Genomic DNA, 18887 nt, shown 5'->3' with positions numbered 1-18887 from the left:
ACTACAAACAATACCCTATCACGTATCATATTTGATCTCCAGCATCACAATTATCCTGTAAGACAAGTCCTGTTAATATTATCATGCCCATTTGATAAATAAAGAAACTAAGTCTCAGGGAAATTGAGTCGGTCAAAACCATACAACTACTAAAGGAAAGAATCAGCGTTGGAACCCAATGCTGACTTTAACTTCAAAGTTAATACTCTTTCAACTAACCACTCTGCCTTGAAAAACAAAGATTCTGATATCACAGTAAACTTTGGATTTAATATTAGACCCAATCCTCTTTGGGGAGGGCGGGAGGACTTTCTTACTTGATTACCTAGCAGAAGGCAATGGGTCTGGAAGCAGAAAACCATTAAGACATGCCTAAGAAATAATGAACCAACCAGATTCCAAGATAAAAGGAAAGCTCCACAAGTATCAGGAGAGTACCAAAGGTCCCCCGTAAATCAGATATGGACTAACACTGCTGAGAGTAAGGAGAAGCACAGAAAATTGGAGCTGAAAAAAAAATCTGATTTTGAATCCTAACTTTGTTGCTTGCTATTTATGTAATTTTAAGCAAGTTATTTCAACCTCTTTGGACTTCATTACTCTTTTTGTATCTGCTAAAGTAGATTATTAAATTTGCAAATGTGAAGTGCTTTGCAGAAAGAATCGACAGTTTTAAGAAGCTACAAGTGCTAGGACCTGAACTAGAGTTGGAAGTTGTGAGGAAATTGGGAAAAGATTACATGCAAAACCCCCTTAACACTAACAAGAACCATGAGATCATTTTTAATGGTATCCCTTTTTACAAAGAAGGAAACTGAGGTCTGGAAGAGTGAAGTACTTTGGCAAAGGTCACACAGCCAGTAAGTGTTGGAGCTATAACTTGAAACCAGGAGCCTGACTCTAGAGACCACACTTTTGCTCTCTGCACTGGGGTGCTCTGAAAAGCCAGGGAATAGCAGCAGGAGCAGGACAGGAACACTTATGGAAGCTGGCACTCAAATTAAAGCTAAGAAGCCTGGAGAAAAATGACTAGCCTGGAACAATGAGGGTCAAATAAAGCACTGGGCTACAAACAAGTAAAGAGGCAGCAACTTGAGGTTACAAATACCACTGAATAAGGCAAAACAAGCGGTCAGAGGACTCAGTTGATAAGAAACAGAAGAATCCAAGGGAAAAACAGAAAAGACAGAAAAAGAAAAATACTAATAGACAAAATAGAGATCTCATTACCCAGTTGTTAATAGGAAAGGAATTATAATTGGGAATAGGGATGTGCTACATGAAAGAGAACTTCTTCTTTTATTACCAAGGATCAATGCTGCCTCTGCAGCTTTAAAACTAATAAAACTAAAAGCACTAACATATACGACAAAACAAAAAAATATCAGTGGATCTAGATGGAAGAACAGGGTAGAGAGGTCAAAAACCAAACAATCAGCTTGGCACAGCAGAGAATCCAAACAAAGTGCACCTACTGGATCAGAATCCAGGGAGACACATACTAGAATGGCAGAGCTGGAAGGGAGGGGCCTGAGACTACAGCTAGCTTCCACCCCTACTTCATTTAAGTGCGGGAAACTGAGGCCCAGAGTGGGAAGTGTAATGAGTCCAGGGTCACATCATTCATTGCAGCACAGCACAGACAAAAACTTGGCCCCAGGTTATAGGCAGTTCCAATTCTACAGATTAATACAAAAGACAGGCTGAGATGGAGGAACAGGTGCCAAAGAGAATACATTTCCTGACAACACTCACTAAAAAAACAAGTCTAGATATAGGGCAAACAATCATACACCTCTGTGGGTGTGCAGAATCCCTGTGGTCTGATTTGTAGAACAAGGGACAAGGGAATCTGTGGGGGGAAGTGGAAGGATGCCTGAGCAGAGAAATCAAGATTTTGTGAACAAGCAGTCGGAGCGGATGATGCAAAGGGACTACCTTTTCTGTAATAAACATCCATGAGACCTCAGGTGAGTCATTTAATCTCCCTCAACCTCAGTTTCTCCATCATTTGGATTATCTCACCAAATAAAGTTGTTACAGAATCAGGATTTCTCAGTGTATTTGGCAAAATTCTCAAGGATGGGGTTTGGGGAGCTACATTAATACCTGTGTTTTGGAAACACTGCATTCTCTGCCTGCTACCTTGGAGACTCAAGGTGCACATGAAATGAGCATTTCCTCCCTGGTAAAGTAAAAAGATAATAATGTTTTTCTAGAGTAGCTGAAAGCATTGAGATAATGCCTGTTAGGCATCTAGTTCCCTATCTGCGAGCGTGCGTGCTCAGTCGCTTCAGTCATGTCTGACTCTATGCAACCCTATGGACTGTAGCCCGCCATGTTCCTCTGTCTATGGGATTCTCCAGGCAAGAATACTGGAGTGGGTTGCCATGCCCTCCTCCAGGGAATCTTCCCAACCCAGGAATCGAACCCACATCTCTTATGTCTTCTGCATTGGCAGGAGGAATCTTTGCCACTAGTGCCCCTGGGAAGCCCTTCCATACCTGACACATCACCAGTACTCAGTAAAAAATAATTATTAATATTACTTAAATTTTTTACTGTATTAAGGCTAGGAAAATCAGGTATAAACATCCAATAGGACTCTTTATGCTGTCAGCAACCAAAAACTCAACTCAAACCAGATTGAGCAAAAAGTAAAATTAGCTCACACAACTAAAAAGTCCATATTAGCTCACACAACTGAAAAGACTTTTCTGGTTTTCATCTAAACTTGATCCAGAGGCACCCATCATTTGCCTCCCACTCTCAGCCTTACTCTCCTCCATATTGTGCCACAAGGAGGCAATGTGCCATTCAGCAATATCATGCCTACAATTCTCCTAGGTTTTGGTCCAGCATAAAAAAAGTCAGCTCTTCCTGGTGACTCCCATCTGAGTTTGGGACTTTGGAACAATTTAGGTCATGGGCATATCCCATATAAGATGTAAAAGCATCTTAGGAGTAATGAGTAAGTGAAATATATCATACTGTACATATTATATATACTGGATAAACAATGTTATTAGGAATGGCAACTATGTAAGGTGATGAATGTGTTGTTTAACTTGATTGTGGGAAGAATTTCAGAATGTATATGTATATCAAATTATTTTATGTTGTACAGTGTAAGTATACACAATTTCTCATAAAACTGGGAGAAAATAAAAGCACTAAAATAAACAATGTTATTAGAAGGATTTAATACTCTGGCCAGGACTGAGTCACAAGATCTATTCCAAGTGAAGCCCTACCAGCTACATTGGAAAGAGATGGTTCTCTAAAGGAGATTTGGGTAGAGCTCAGAAAAAGGAAGAGCAGAAAAAACAAATATCTGTTAGAAGATAAAATCTTTGTAACAAACTAATAGCAAAACAGCAAATAAAAAAGCAGACATTTTCATATATTATTGAGAGGGCAATTTGGCAAATGCACGTTCTTTTTGCCCAACTCCATTCCTAGAAGTTTATCCTGTACATAAATCACATCAGTGTGCAAGGATTTAATTTAAAGGGTGATCATTGAAGCAACAGTCGCAACACAGCAAAACACTGTCCATTAATATGAAAGTTGTTAGATTATTATATTCATAGGGAAATATTGCAGTTATGTTTTAATAAGGTAGATATATATGTTCTGATATGGAAATAAGTCTATGATATGCTGTAAAGGGAACAAATTGCAAGAAAATAGATAAATTTGGTCCTGCTAATGTAGATTCATGGGGCTTCCCAAGTGGCTCAGGGGTGAAGAATCTGCCTGTCAAGCAGAAGGTGTACGTTCGATCCTTGGTTGGAAAGATCCCCTGGAGAAGGAGATGGCAACCCACTCCAATATTCTTGCCTGGAGAATCCCATGGACAGAGGAGCCTGACAGGCTGCAATCCATGGGGTCGCAAAGAAAGTCGGACACGACTGAGCAAGTAAACAACACATGTAGATATGTAAAAAATATATGGAAGAATATCCAAAAAATGAGTAATACTGTTTATTGCTGGGGAAGAAGTTTTAGGGAGTTAGGAGTGGCAGGAAGAAGACATTTACTTTTCACTTTGTATCCTGTGGGATTTTAATTTGTTTACCTAAGTACACATGATTTTTATTGCTTTAAAAAGTCTAAAAAAACACCTGTTCATTTGACTATTAGCATGATTCGTAGTTTGCACCACTGACTCTACAGGAACAAAAATGTTTGCTTTATATGTGCTGAAGAAATTTATTAAATTACTAAAAAGATTTGTAAATGGAATTTCACCGTGAGACTCTACATACTTCCAAAAAATTTGCAAGTCTTCTTGTTAAGAAGCAGTATAATATTGTCATGCTAATCGAGCAAATTACCTGGGCTACTGAATCAACTTGGTTCATTTATTTACTTTGTTTATCGGTCAGACCAGCCCATTACAGGATTTTGCCACTATAAATGGGCCCCAGGACTGACTCGTTCAGGCAGGAAGAAACTCCATCAAACCCAATAATTAATCGGGCAGTCCTCCTCCATATGTCGTGATGACTATTCATTAAAGCAATGCATATGGCTCTTACCTACATGTGCTAGCTTTTTGCTTTTATCCATGGTTCAACAAATTTATGAACCTTAGATCCAATTGAACAAAATAAAATTAGTACAGAAAATATTATAATTAGGTTGACAGTTTAAAATTAGAAAAGAAAAACTGAAATTGAGAAGAGATGTTGCCATTAAAAGTAGAACTCATGACACAGGAAACATCTTTTGATGGCCTTCAATGTGCAAGGTACAAGGTACAACTCTAGAAACACAAAGAGATATATACGACATTGTGCATGCCCACAGTCTTCCTTTTTGTCTGAAGAGATAGCACATGTATTGAAAGAAAAATAAGTAACTATACAAGGTTATCACTGGCCAATGCCTATATTTCTATTCATCAAGATTCCCATTTAAAAGCACCTTAGAAGTAATGAGTAAGTGAAATATATCATACTGTGTATATTATATATACTGTAAGAACTATCATTAAATTTAGTGTTGTTATGGACTGAATGTTTGTGTTCCCCCAAAATTTGTATGTTCAAATCCTAACACCTAATGTAATGGTGTTGGGAGATGGGGCCTTTGGGAGGTAACAAGTCTTGAGGGTGGAGCACTCATGAATAGGACTAGTGCCCTTATAAGAAACACACAAGAGCTTATTCCTGCTCTCTGCTCTTCTCTCCATGTGAGGATACAGTGAAAGCACCAGTCTGCAACCCAGAAGAGGGCCCTTACCAGATTCTAACCATGTTGGCATCCTGATCTCAGACTTCCAGCCTCTAGAACTGAGAAATTTCTGTTGCTTATAAGCCACTCAATCTACATACCTTGTTATTGCATCCCAAACTTATGTAAGTGTATAGCAGTTAACCATATCATTTTATAGAATAAGAAATGAATATTACCAAATTGAATTGACAATGCTTTGGTAACTTAAGTATTAATAATATAATTTCCATATGATTAGTTTCAAAATATACACCAGAAGTACAACCAAAATAATGATTTCGAATTGTCATTGTGAGTGACATCAGTTCAGTTCAGTTCAGTTCAGTCGCTCAGTTGTGTCCGACTCTTTGCGACCCCATGAATTGCAGCACGCCAGGCCTGAGTGACATAAGATATGAAAATAATCATAATTACAATCATAGCTAACACTTGCCTGGTATTTATTATGTGCAAGGTACTATTCTAAGTTACATATAAATATATATTTCATCCTCACAACAATTCTATGATGCAAGTAATTTCTTACCCCTATTTTATAGATGGGCTTTATATACTTTTCACCTGGGCTTTCCAGGTGGCTCAATGATGAAGAATCCACCTGCCAATGCAGCAGATGCAGGAGATGTGAGTACAGTCCCTGCATCTGAAAGATCCCCTGGAGAAGGAAATGGCAACCCTACTCCAGTACTCTTGCCTGCATAATCCCATGGACAAAGGAGCCTGGTGGGCTATAGTCCATAGGGCTGCAAAGAGTTGGATGTGACTGAGCACATGCACACACACACACACACACACACACACACACACACACACACACTTTACAGATGAAAAACTGAGGCACTGAGAAATTAAATAATTTGCTCAAGGTAAGCATCAGGGCCAGACTTCAAAACTAGGCAGGTTGACTCCAGAGTCCAAACCCAAAAACACTATGATGAATGAACAATATACATTCTCTGAATAATCATTTTGTTCATTTTTTTAAGGCGAAAATAGAAGGCAAAGAATAGTAAAGATATGATTTCTTTATTCTGGAATTCTGCACTTCCTTTGCAGCCTCAAGCCATGCCTTGAACATAACAGACAATTGATAAATACCTGTCTTATGAATGGCTGAGTTCTCGGGATCTGTATTCCCACCAGCCTTCAAAAGCCCTGACCATGTGACTTTTCCCTAGTAGTCGAGTAGAGAGGGTGGCTCTCTTCCCAGGGTTCCACACAAGAAGCAGAACGGTGTCTGAGAGAAAGTGTGTAACAGAGCAGAACACAGTCTGAGAACCAGCCCTGACCCCTTTTAGTTATATAACCTTGGATAAGTCGGTCTACTCCTCTTGGAAATGAATGTTCACATTTTCCAAATGAAAGAGTTGGATCAGATGATTTTCAAACTGTGCTTAGAAGGAAGGAAGAAGGGGAAGCATGTGAACAGGTGCGACCTCTTTGGCTTCAAGGAGAGTAGCTCCCCTTAAACCTGTTTTACATATTAAGTATATGAGATTTTGTTGGAATAAAAGAACTTGAGGCTTTACAAAGTTTGAAGACCACTGGATTTGATCAAATTCTTAAGTACTGTCTCATTTCAAATATTCTGTCCCTCTTGACTGCACAGGCACGCTCCAATATGTCAGACTATTTGTTCTGACCTGTTCAAAAGACATTTTAACTGAATCTTAGAATTCTTTCCATCATTACAATTCTGGATCTATTCTTTCAGAAGAGAAATTGATTTTTTCCCTCCACCCACATTTATCAGTCCATTTTGGGGAGCTCTTCTTGCCACATCTTAAATAAGTAAATAGGATAACTGTGGTAATTGCCTGACCTGCAAAAAGTATAGAACTTCAAGGTTAATGTTCTTGGCACAAGATTTTCGCTACAAACAGCAGAATTCCTCTAACCCTTTGCTGAGGCATCGGTTCAATAATAAGAGAAAATCATGCTATGTACTGAATTACTCAAAAGAGAATTATCAGAGAGTTGATGGTCTAACCATGGCTAAACTATACTCCAAAAAGAACTAGTCTTAAAGAATTTCAGGAAAGACCTTTACTAGAGACATAGCAGAAGATACAAATATTTAACAACAATAACAATAACTATAAAACAAACTATATATCCAAGAATTGGTACAATCCTACCCCAAATGTTGTGCTAATTGCTTATGTTTAATTTTATAATTTAGCACTTCCTTCCACATGAATGAAAATAATTGTTACCATTAAGCCTATTCATTCTCTGAAATTCCTTTAGTCAGTTTTCATTAAGGACTGTCAAACACATACATCATTTAGGGATTTTTAAATCTAAATTTTATTGAAGATATATTACATATGGTTTAATATTTCAGTTCAGCGATGGCCATCAGCAATAAGCATTACTCCAAGAGTGGGATTAATTAAATATTCTAGCAAACACAGTGATCCAAATAGCAAAGAAAAATTCTGGGCACTGAGCCCAGATTCCCCACCCTCTCTTCTGGTGTGTCTCATGTCTCTCTCAGATAAACAAGACAACCAACAAATCTTTCATCATTATTGAATTTGTAGATGTGCAATAAATGATCAAATTCCTCTTCCAGGTTGCCTGTTAATTTTTTTAAGCAGAAAAAGTTGCACACGAGCTGCTCTATAAAAAGGTATTTTCAAAACTGAGGAGAAATATAGTTGTCAGAAATAAAATATAACTCTCCATGATAACCAGCAGTTTTCTTCTAACCTGAGTTTACCACTCCTCTGATGACTGGTGGGAAATGCTGCTATTCTATAATTATGAATCTGTCTTTGTTATGCTATGAAGTTTTAAAATATTTCAACTTTGTATATTATAGAGAATATGAATCACAGCTCCACAGAAACCAAGAGATTCAGAGCAAACTCACGGTCTGGTCCCTCAGAGATTACTGGTTTTGTATTCATCAGTTAAGGCTGATAATAGTCCAATTTTGAATTTTAACTTTACATCTGAACTGCTAGGTGTTCCTTATGTTAATCTATTTTAACACTGAGGTGGTGGGAGGAGCTTCAGGAAGAATATTTATAAAGGGGCTTATTCATCAAACTTTCCTGGTTCCTCTTCTTCATTTCCTCTCAGCTCCCAGCAGCAGCTACTCAGTAACAAAATAGGAGCATCTAGCCCAATCAAACATGACCTAGCAACAACTTTTCCTGTCATCACCAAATCTGCATTTTGGGAGTGCAATGTACCTTAAATCTTCTATCAAAGCACTCTCTTGGTTCAATGAGGAAGCTGTTAAGAAGGCAAAATCTTTGAAGCTAGAGCAGCTAATGAAACAAAAATATCTTCCCAATAAATTTGTCAGGTGGTTATGGTCTTAAGTAAGTCACTTCTGTGGACTTCAGAATCTTCACCTTTAAAATGAGGATAATATTTCCTAGGGTTGTTGTGAGGCTAGAACAATAACATGTAAAGTACTTTGTGCAGAGTAAGCCATAAATGGTAGCTAGTTTTATTATTATTATTATCATTATTAGAAATATAATAGAGGAAACAATCACTTAGAGAAAAGAACCAGGCCAAGAACATTCAGTGAATAGACTTCATTGAGTACCTGAATAGAGTTGTGAATATAAAAACGTGTAAGATCCCATCTCTGCCTTCTATCTAGGAACTCACACTCAGTAAGAAAGCAAACAAATTCTATTACCAAATGCTCTCTTCACTCCATTTTGATGCAAATCTAGAAAGGAAGAGGTAAACTGAGACCCACATCAACTATTTCTTAGATGAAAAACCTTCCTATGTGGTCAGTTTTTTTCACTATGGCTAAGGATACTCTAACTCACTGTGCCCTCTCCAACCTGTCTCCCCTCCATAATCAAGAAATCCTTATTTACACACTACTATATATAAAATTGATAACTAATATACTTATCAGATAATTAATAAGTATAGCAAAGGGAACTCTACTCAATATACTGTAATGACCTTCATGGGAAAAGAACCCCCCCTAAAAAAAGTGGATAAATGTGTATGCATAATTGATTCACTTTGCTGTACACCTGAAACAAGTACATTGTAAATCGACTATATTCTAATTTAAAAAAAAAAACACAAACAAAAAAAGAAAGAAAACAATTTCAATTCCCCTCATTTTAGAGATAAGAAAGAAAAAAAAGTTCTCTTTCTCTAATCTTTTCCTAAGTACTCTTTAACAGATTATTAGCACAGTCTTTTAATACAACACAATGGTATCTTGTTTTAAAGCAATTCTTTAAAGATATTCTTAATGTTTTGTATAGCTATATTTTTGCTCATTAAATGTAGAAAACTTAAAAATTACTGATAAGCCATAAAGTTAACATATTTTAGATGTATCTTTAAAGAGATAAATGATCACTCCTTTTTAAAGTATCAAAAAGAGGATAGAAAAACTCAGAAGAAATTACAATGTATCTTAATTGCTACATTTTATTTCTGATTTCACATCTATTATTAAATATGTAACAGGACAAAATAAAGTCACAAAACAAAGAAGAAACTATTAAGAAATCCTTAACAGTGGTATTTTCCTCCTTTGAATGGAGAATTCACACTATTGCTTTGGTATATTGCTGTACAGTTAACTAAAAACACTTTAACCTACGCTAACAAAACTAATCTAACTAGCTAACTTAATCTTCCCCAAATCCTGTGAGGTATGAATTGCTAAAATCATTTTAGAGAGGAGGAAATTGAGACACAGCTGTCATAATCTAGATTAAAACAAGATCAAAAAGCCTCATCCTAGTTTAATTACTCAGGTAAATCTTGACCACTAAGCTACACTGAACATATATTAAAATGTTTTTCCACCCTCACCTAGATTGCCTTCTATTTTCTCTGAGTCTGTGACACTTCAATTCTCCTAGAGGTCTAATACTGAACCTTTTATTTGAAAGATGCCCTCAGGCAATATGTTTATTCAATAATCCATGCAACATAATATAATATCACTTTTTCAAGTATGGCTATGACTTTTACATAGACTAGATCCATAAAGAGAGATGGAGAATGATACTTTGCATTTGTTTAGCAGTCTTTCAAAGTGCTTTCATATATATTATTCAGAGAGGGAGAATGGAATTTGAATTTAAGAGAAGAAAGGATGTTAGAGATTCTCAAATTCAGTGTTTCCTCACCTTCTTTAGGTCACTTGCCCATTTGAGAATCCGATAAAGCTAGAGACCTCATACCTAGAAAGATATACACACAAATTTGCATAGTTTCAAGAGGATTCTTGGAACACCCCCAGGTTAAGAACTGTCTAATTTGCAACTCACATTTTACCAACAGAGAAGCTACTATTTATCATGAAAGCATCCGCACCAGGAGGCAAAGTAAGGATTATTATCCACATTTTCCAGATCTGGAAATGAAGGTCCAGAGAAGTTGCATGACTTGCCCGTAGTCTTAAAGCTAGTTAATAGCAATAGCAGAACCCAGGACTCTGGGCTAGTCTAGTTTTGTTTTTAACTGACGTATATTTAACATACAATGTTATATCAGTTCCATATGCTTCAGTCATTCTTCTATATCACACTGACCACGTACTATATTACCATAAAATTCCTTCACCATAAGAAAGCCTTTTACAGTCAACAGTTTATTTTACTTTCCATATCACACACAAATCTTAATCTCCAGTGTAAAAGATCCAAATACAAAATTTGTTCTATTCACAATAGTAACGAATTACTTAGAGATCTCCAAAAGGTTTTAGTTATCATTGACACATTAAATATTGAAGTCTGGAAATTAGAATTGTAAACAACTCTGTAACTTCTGCATTGGTCAACTAAATACCAGTCTGGTCAACTTCCCCTTTTAGCAGCAAATGAACATACTGGAATCCAAGCAAAGAAGGCAAAATGTTAGCACTTGTCTTGAAAGAGTATGAGAAAATAGTATTAGTAAATTAGAATTGTTGATAAGTTCATTATAAACTATTAGTAAATATTTACTGAATGAATAAATGAATTACTAATAAATATTACAGAGTTTTTCAAGTATTTTTGCTTTCACTTTCAAAAATTATCTTTAAGAATACACTCAAATATAGTACTTTTCACTTAAGATCTAAGTTAAATCAGCAACAGCATATTCAATACTAAACTATACATAAAAACATATATTTTTTTAAATGTTTATTCAGATTTTATCAAAACAGCCTATGTTGTTAAGACAGTGGTTCTGATGAATTTTATTATAATTTATATATTCTCCCATAGCAATAAATATACATAAAATATTTATTGAGAAGAAAATATCTTAGATATGCCAGGATACCATAGCATTTATGATGAATGTTAAATTTTTGAAAGAAAATGGTTTTTATCAACATTTAATTTAACGTCACTTAGTAGCATGCTATCTTGCACACTCAAGATTTCTATTCCTGAGGAGCCGTCTTTGTTTATAAGCCAAAAGCCTCCATAATACAGGCTGGGGTGCTGAGCATTCTGGTTTTTAGGAAGAATTCAAGATATTATGTTTTAATTTTGCTTATTTATGCTGGCTTTCATATACTTCAAGTCTGAATTTTAATGTTTCATTATCATAGTTCTGTCATAACTAGATAGAATAAGAATTTTCTACAAAACAAATGCTTAATACAGCAATAAACCTGTTGAAGGAATAAATTAGCAGGCAAGTTATGCTTTTAGGATATCACACCACGGAAAATGTATTGTAGCCACTCTACCTAGTGATTAGGTTTATATTGCAGTGTGACTCATAAGACTCACTGTGCTGAATAAAAATTTAAGCAATTAGTAATCTTATTTCTTAGGAAGAACTGCCTGCTATCGTATATTAACACAGATCTTGCTCAATTAAAATTGCTCACAGTCAGCAAAAATAATTTCTGCACTGTAATGAAATAATGAAATAATTATATGCAAGGGAGGACTTGTGATCTTTTTAATTATTCTATTCTTCATTTTTAAAAGGGCTATTTGAAAACGTACTCTTATAATTGATTGCTATAAATCAGTCAAACGCATTCTAAGGATCATAAATATTCTAACTTTTAAAAGACAAAGAAATGCTAAATATTCAATGGAATACTTCAATATTCAGAAAATTTAATCTGGGGGGAAAGGATAGACTGCTCTTTGGAAAATAAAAAAGTAAATTTGTTGTCCCGTGAAAAATGAAATATCTTGAATGTCAGTAACAGAAATGGAATTAACAAGAGATCTTTTTATTGTTTTTTAAGGTCATTAGGCTGTGAATTCTATAATTATGGAAATTGTCAGTCCAGTTCTGTAAGAATGTTTGCTCCCATCCATAAGGTAGTGGAATGTTCAATCAGTCTCTCTCGTGGGAAAGTTAGGTCATAACTGTAAGTGTACCAGCAAAATTGAATTAAGCAAAGAGATTTCATTAGTATTTATAGCCAGAAGGCATCTGTAAAAGTACAGGGCAAAGAAGTTATGTGGAAGTCAAAGGAGAGAAAAAAAATGGGTTTCTAGTGACAAAGGCGAATCTGAAAGAGATATAAGTGTATAATGAATAAGAGCTATTGAACGCTACTGCAAAGAGGGAGTTGCAAAGATGTCAAATATTGATTTTCTTGTGTATGCCTTTGGACTACATATGTAATTGTTTGGATTTGCTGTCTTCATGGTACAACAATATTTGTTGTCGAAGGTTAAAAAGCATAATGTGAAATAAACTAAAAACAAGAAACATGTTGGAGAATTGTAATAATCCTCTACTCAGTATCTCATTAAGATATTTCTATAATTTCTTGCAAAAGAACACTTTTCATGAACAAAAATGTTCTATATTTTTTAAACAGAACACACAATCCTTACTATTAATTATGTTATTAAAAATTATTTGACTTGCAGTATCACTTTAAATTATACTAGGTTTTCTATTTATTTTATTGAATGGATATTCTTAAACCATATCTCTAATTCCAAAAGTACAGTCAAACCACACTTTATTTTTCAGTATGATTTCAATTAATCCAATTAAAGCTAAAGTGACAATAAAAATCTAATTTTACCCCCTTAAAAAGAAATACTTTCTATAGCATTTTCCTCTTCACTGCTAAAACTCCAGAAAGAAAACTTTCATTTTTAAGTCTATGTAAGCATATAAATTTAATAACAAATTGCAGTCTCAAGTAATCAAATTGACAACCAAGCTAGTATGGTCCTTAGATAAACAAAATACCTATTTTTTGTTTTCAGAGGTTACTTTCCCTTTGAATATTCAAGTCTTAACAAAGAATATTAACCATTATAATGCTCTTTTTACATAACAGACTTGTTTCTTTTATCTGATTTGATTATTTATTAGGGTTTTGAATCATATTTATTAACATTACCTTGTTCTCCTTCCTACTTCAGGTTGTTTAGAAACAATAGCAAAACTCTCCAGGTGGATTTTATTGCACTTAAAACCACAATGACCACAAACTGAAAAAAGGAAGAAAGAAAAAAAAGTATGAGATGATTTGAGCATTAGAGGTGGACAGGTGTACAAATAAAGAACAGTATAATGCATGGCAGAAGTCTATCACTTTACCAGTGCAGAAAATTGTAGGTGAAAACAATTTCTGCAGCACAAGTTTCTGATTTTGTTTTCAATGTCTCACTTTTAATGTTAGTAAATATTTACTAGCAAAGTAAAACAGAGTGACAACGTTGAGTCTATGTGAAATCCAAGACATTCTTTTTCCAGTGTTTTGGAAGCATGTAGGACACCAGGAAGATAATCCAGCAGCAACGGCAGCCCCTCACCGAGGTAAATACTTGTTAGGAACAAAACATACTCCAACTCTACTCTTCTTTTCAAAAATGTTGCTTGTGGAATATCCATCATAAAGTCATTTCTGTTTCTTAAGAGCTATTAGTGCCTGGCCCTTTGGCTTCATTAAGACACTCTTTTTCAATACGTTCTTTTATTTTAGACTTCATCCCACTTCTCAGTGACACAGTGCACACTGCAATTTCTCAGCTCCCGGGGGAGATGTTAGCCACGCCCCCCAATGACTGGCATGCAAGGACAAGGTAGCAATGGAGAGGAAGGCGGATTTGCTGGCATGGAGTCAAAAGCATTTCTTAAACCCCAGAGGTTAAAAGGGAGTTTGGCCAAGCCTCTAAGACAGAGTGCTATATCATTCAGCTGACACTAACATTACCAAGCTTCCCATTAAGAGGGCATGGGTCTCCTACCCGTCAATCTCACCCAGTGTTTGGAGGAAACTAAAGAAGCCAGAAGTTTTGAGAGTCCCTGCCACCAGATTCCAGTGTTGCCCAAGCAAGCATTAAGAGATTATAGTAATAATGTGTATGCTTACACCAAATAAAAGTTTTCATTAATCAAACCATATTGAGATAAACCTGTCACTGGACAGAGGAGACCAGAAATCAAATGCTGTGAAAGTTCTGACAGATTGTTAAATAGAAACCCTTTAAAACAGAATTTAATTTACTGTGATATTATAGATATTTATGCATCAATAGGCAAGTGCAGATTGAGTTCAGAGGTCAGCTCTGGTATTTGAAAAATAAAAGCACAGGATGAAACAAAAGGGGACAGTTACCTTTGTCTGAAATTAGGGTTCATTAGACTAAATGGGGGAGAAGGCAATGGCACCCCACTCCAGTACTCTTGCCTGGAAAATCCCATGGACGGAGGGGCCTGGTAGGCTACAGTCCATGGGGTCGCTAAGAGTCGGACACGACTGAGCGACTTCACTGTCACTTTCCACTTTCATGCACTGGAGAAGGAAATGGCAACCCACTCCAGTGTTCGTGCCTGGAGAATCCCAGGGACGGGGGAGCCTGGTGGGCTGCCGTCTATGGGGTCGCACAGAGTCGGACACGACTGAAGCGACTTAGCAGCAGCAGCAGCAGCAGACTAAATGGGAAGGTTCCGACTGATTCATGTAAGGAACTGAAGCATGGCATGTGATGTGGTGGATAATATTGGATAACAGGTAAATCCAGTTAAGGGATTTTCATTCTGTTAAAGACTTGTCTACAAACTTTAAAAAAGAAAGAAAACCCAAGGGCCAGCCAGAGAACAGCCCAGGTGCTAGTCTTTAGTGGTCCTCTTTTACACTGCAGTAGATGAATGTATTTCCTTCATGGCCTCATGGTTAGACATGCTGGATTTGGGAGTCAGACAGAACTGAATTCAAATCACAGCTCTGCTACTTACTAACTATATGACTTTTGGCAAATGACCTCACTTGAGGCTCAGTATCCTAGTCAGGAAAACAGAGGTAATACCAGTACTAACTTCATAGAGCTGTTGTAAGGATTGGAAAAGCATTTAGCACAGTGGCTAGCAGTGCTCAACAAACTATAGTTATTAATTCTTCCTTTCCTTCTCTTTTGTTATCTCCTTCTTCACTTCTTCCAGTCCAGTTCTTTATGTCTTTTGCCTCCTCTTCCTTTTGTCTTCTGTCTCCCTCTACCCTCCCCCATCAAGTTCCACAGCACCGACCACCAGCACCTCCAGCACCTCCAGGCACTGTGCAGCCCCTGGGATCGAAGGGCCTGCTGACCTCTGGTTTGCAGGCAGAGTTCAAAATGAAGTTATAAAAGGTCTTTTCATTCTTACTGCCTCATTCATGAAAGACTGTTGGAAGTTCCCTTGGATTTAGAATGTCTGAAACTTGCTTGTTCAAACTGACAGAATCAAGTTCCAGATTCTACCAAATTGATCCACAGGTGCAATCTTTCTTTCCAGGGCAATCAGCACTTTGGCACAAACTTCTTTCGGACCAGTAGCTAAAATAATTGTGATGGATCACTAAGATTTGTTTAATGAATTGTTTTAGAACCCCATATCCTAAATATTTTATTATTACAGCTTGACATCATGTGGTTCAGTCTACTAATTCCTGCTAATTCATGTTTTCAATACTTCCACACTTCCTGGGTTTTGTTTTGCACTTCAAGGTTTCTTTTTCTTAGCGTCTCTGTTTCATTCTATTTATCCTGTTTGAAAGAAAAAGGAAGTCCTCTCTTTTTTTAAGTTCTTTTTAAAAAGAGGTTTGAATAACATCTCAGTGAAAAAAAGTTGTAGAACTCACTCAAAAAATGGGCAGAAGACCTAAAGAGACATGTCCCCAAAGAAGACATACAGATGGCCGAAAGGCACATGAAAAGATGTTCAACATCATTCATTGTTAGAGAAATGCAAATCAAAACTACAATGAGATATCACCTTATATCAGCCAGAATGGCTATCATCAACAAATCTACAAACAATAAATGCTAGAGAGGGTGTGGAGAGAAGGGTACCTTCCTACATTGTTGATGGGAATGTAAATTGGTACACCACTATGGTGAGCAATATAGAGGTTCCTTAAAAAACTAAAAATAGAGCTATTGTATAACCCTGCAATCCCACTCCTGGGCATATATCCAGAGAAAAATATGATATGAAGGATACATGCATCCCAAAGTTCACGGCAGCACTGTTTACAATAGCCCAGACATGGAAGCAACTTAAGCACCCATCAACAGAGGAATGGATAAAGAAGATGTGGTACATACATACAATGGAATATTATTCAGTCCTTAAAAAGAATGAAATAATGCCATTTGCAGCAACATGGATGGACCTAGACAGTGTCATAATGAGTGAAGTAAGTCAAACAGAGAAAGAGAAATACCATATCACATCCCATATATGTGGAATCTAAAAAGAAATGATACAACTGAACTTACTTACAAAACAGAAACAGATTCACAGACTTAGAGAATGAACTTATGGTTGCCAGGGGGAAGGATGGGGGAAGGGATAGTTAGAGCATTTGGGATGGACATGTACACACTGCTATGTTTAAAATGGATAACCAACAAGGACCTACTGTATAGTACAGGGAACTCTGCTCAGTGTTATGTGGCAGCCTGGATGGGAGGGGAGTTTGGGGAGAATGGATACATGTATATGAATGGCAGATTCCCTTCACTATTCACCAGAAACTATCACAACATTGTTTGTTAACTGGCTATACAATAATGAAAATTAAAAGTTTAAAAAAAATGAAGGTTGAAGAAAGTGTCTCTGTAGAAAAACAGGGACCTCGCCAATGCATGAAAATTAATAGGCAGGCAGCATATAATCTTATTAACCCTTACAAGTGTCTAGAAAACTGCCAAAATGGATTCAAAGTGCTACAAAGTAGCTATGCAACTTTGAGGAAGTCATCTGTCCTTGCACACTGAGTTAGGTGCTCTTCCTCCATACTCTGCATATTTCCTGTGAGTACCTGTAGCAGAACTCTTCCCTCACTACTAAAATCACCTGCCCCATCACTAACCTATAAACCATTCATGGGCAGAGATGTCTTGTTTATTTTTGTATTCCCTGGCCAGCACTGGTGATCTTGACAAACTTTTGCTGAATTGATCAAAAATATTCATATCTCGGCCTGAGTTAAAGGATCCATTGAAACCCTCTCCAAGTTGATTAATTGAAGGAAGCATAACGACCTGTGTGTAAAAATAAAATGACTCAGACCCCTTGAGATGATTTCATATTAAAACAATAGCATTCCAACCTAAATGTCCATTGACAGATGAATGGATAAAGAAGACATGGAATATATATACATACACACACACAATGGAATATTACTCAGCCATAAAAAGAATAAAATAATGCCATTTGCAACAACATGGATGAACCTAGAGATTATCATACTAAGTGAAGTAAGTCAGACAAAGACAAATATGATATTACATATAGATCGAATCTTAAAAATGATACAAATGAACTTATTTGCAAAACAGAAATAGACTCAGACTTAAAAAACAAACTTACAGTTACCAAAGGGGAAGGTAGGGAGGAATAATTTAGGAATTTGGAGTTGACAGATACACACTACTATATATAAAATAAACAAAAAGGACCCACTGTATAGCACAAGGAACTATATTTAATATTTTGTAATAACCTATAATGGAAAAGAATCTGAAGAATATATATTAATATACACTTATGTATGTATGTATAACTGAATCGCTTTTCTATACACTTGAAACATTGTAAATCACCTATACTTCAAGTAAAAATAAGAAAACACAATAGCTCTCAGTAAACTCCTTAAATAAAAATTTCCTCAAACATATCTCTCTCTTTTGAATTTGTTGGTATCATTTTGAGTTTAGTCTTTACTTGTATTTTCATAGAGCTGTATTTTAAAGAGAAGTAGAAAGAGAAAAAAAGTGTGTTTCAATTCTTAGCTACCACCACTCCCTCTGATTACTAAATCACTTAATTTTTCCATTCTTCAGTTACCTATTTAATAAAATATAATTGCTGAATATAGGTCAAGTATTGATTTAGCTTTTGCTCCTAAGTGTCAAATAAAAACATAATAAAAGCATCTTATAATAAAAACATCTACATTTACTGTTACTATAATTGACTTTAAACTGAAAATGTTCAATTTTTGTTCTGTAAATTATATTAGCTACTGATTTCTGTGTAACAAATTATCCCCCAAATTTAGCAGCTTAAAACAACAAGTATATATTTTTCCACATGGTTTCTGGGATCAGAAATCAGTGTGGTTCAGGTGGGTGGTTCTGGCTCAGAGTCTCTCGTGAGGTTGCAGTCAAGCAATCAGCTAGTGCTACAGTCACCTGAGCAGTTGACCAGACCTG

The 18887-nt window shown here is 36.2% G+C and overlaps 1 long non-coding RNA gene across 1 annotated transcript in view; it reads right to left on the bottom strand.

Annotated features, from left to right (window-relative positions):
- Window positions 1–5446: 5446 nt before the first annotated feature.
- LOC145504705 (uncharacterized) overlaps window positions 5447–18887 on the bottom strand; it is a 52967-nt gene continuing 39526 nt past the window's right edge. Inside the window, exons 2-4 of the long non-coding RNA XR_014052446.1 lie at window positions 13583–13673; window positions 10383–10436; window positions 5447–5622 (exon numbers count right to left, since the gene is read on the bottom strand). This is a non-coding gene — a long non-coding RNA (uncharacterized LOC145504705). The remainder of the gene's footprint in view (window positions 5623–10382; window positions 10437–13582; window positions 13674–18887) is intronic.

The sequence above is a fragment of the Giraffa tippelskirchi genome, chromosome 5 (genome assembly GCF_054371585.1).
Source record: "Giraffa tippelskirchi isolate mGirTip1 chromosome 5, T2T-mGirTip1v1.2.pri, whole genome shotgun sequence".
Lineage (NCBI taxonomy): Eukaryota > Metazoa > Chordata > Mammalia > Artiodactyla > Giraffidae > Giraffa > Giraffa tippelskirchi.
This window is presented reverse-complemented; position numbering and strand designations above follow the sequence as displayed.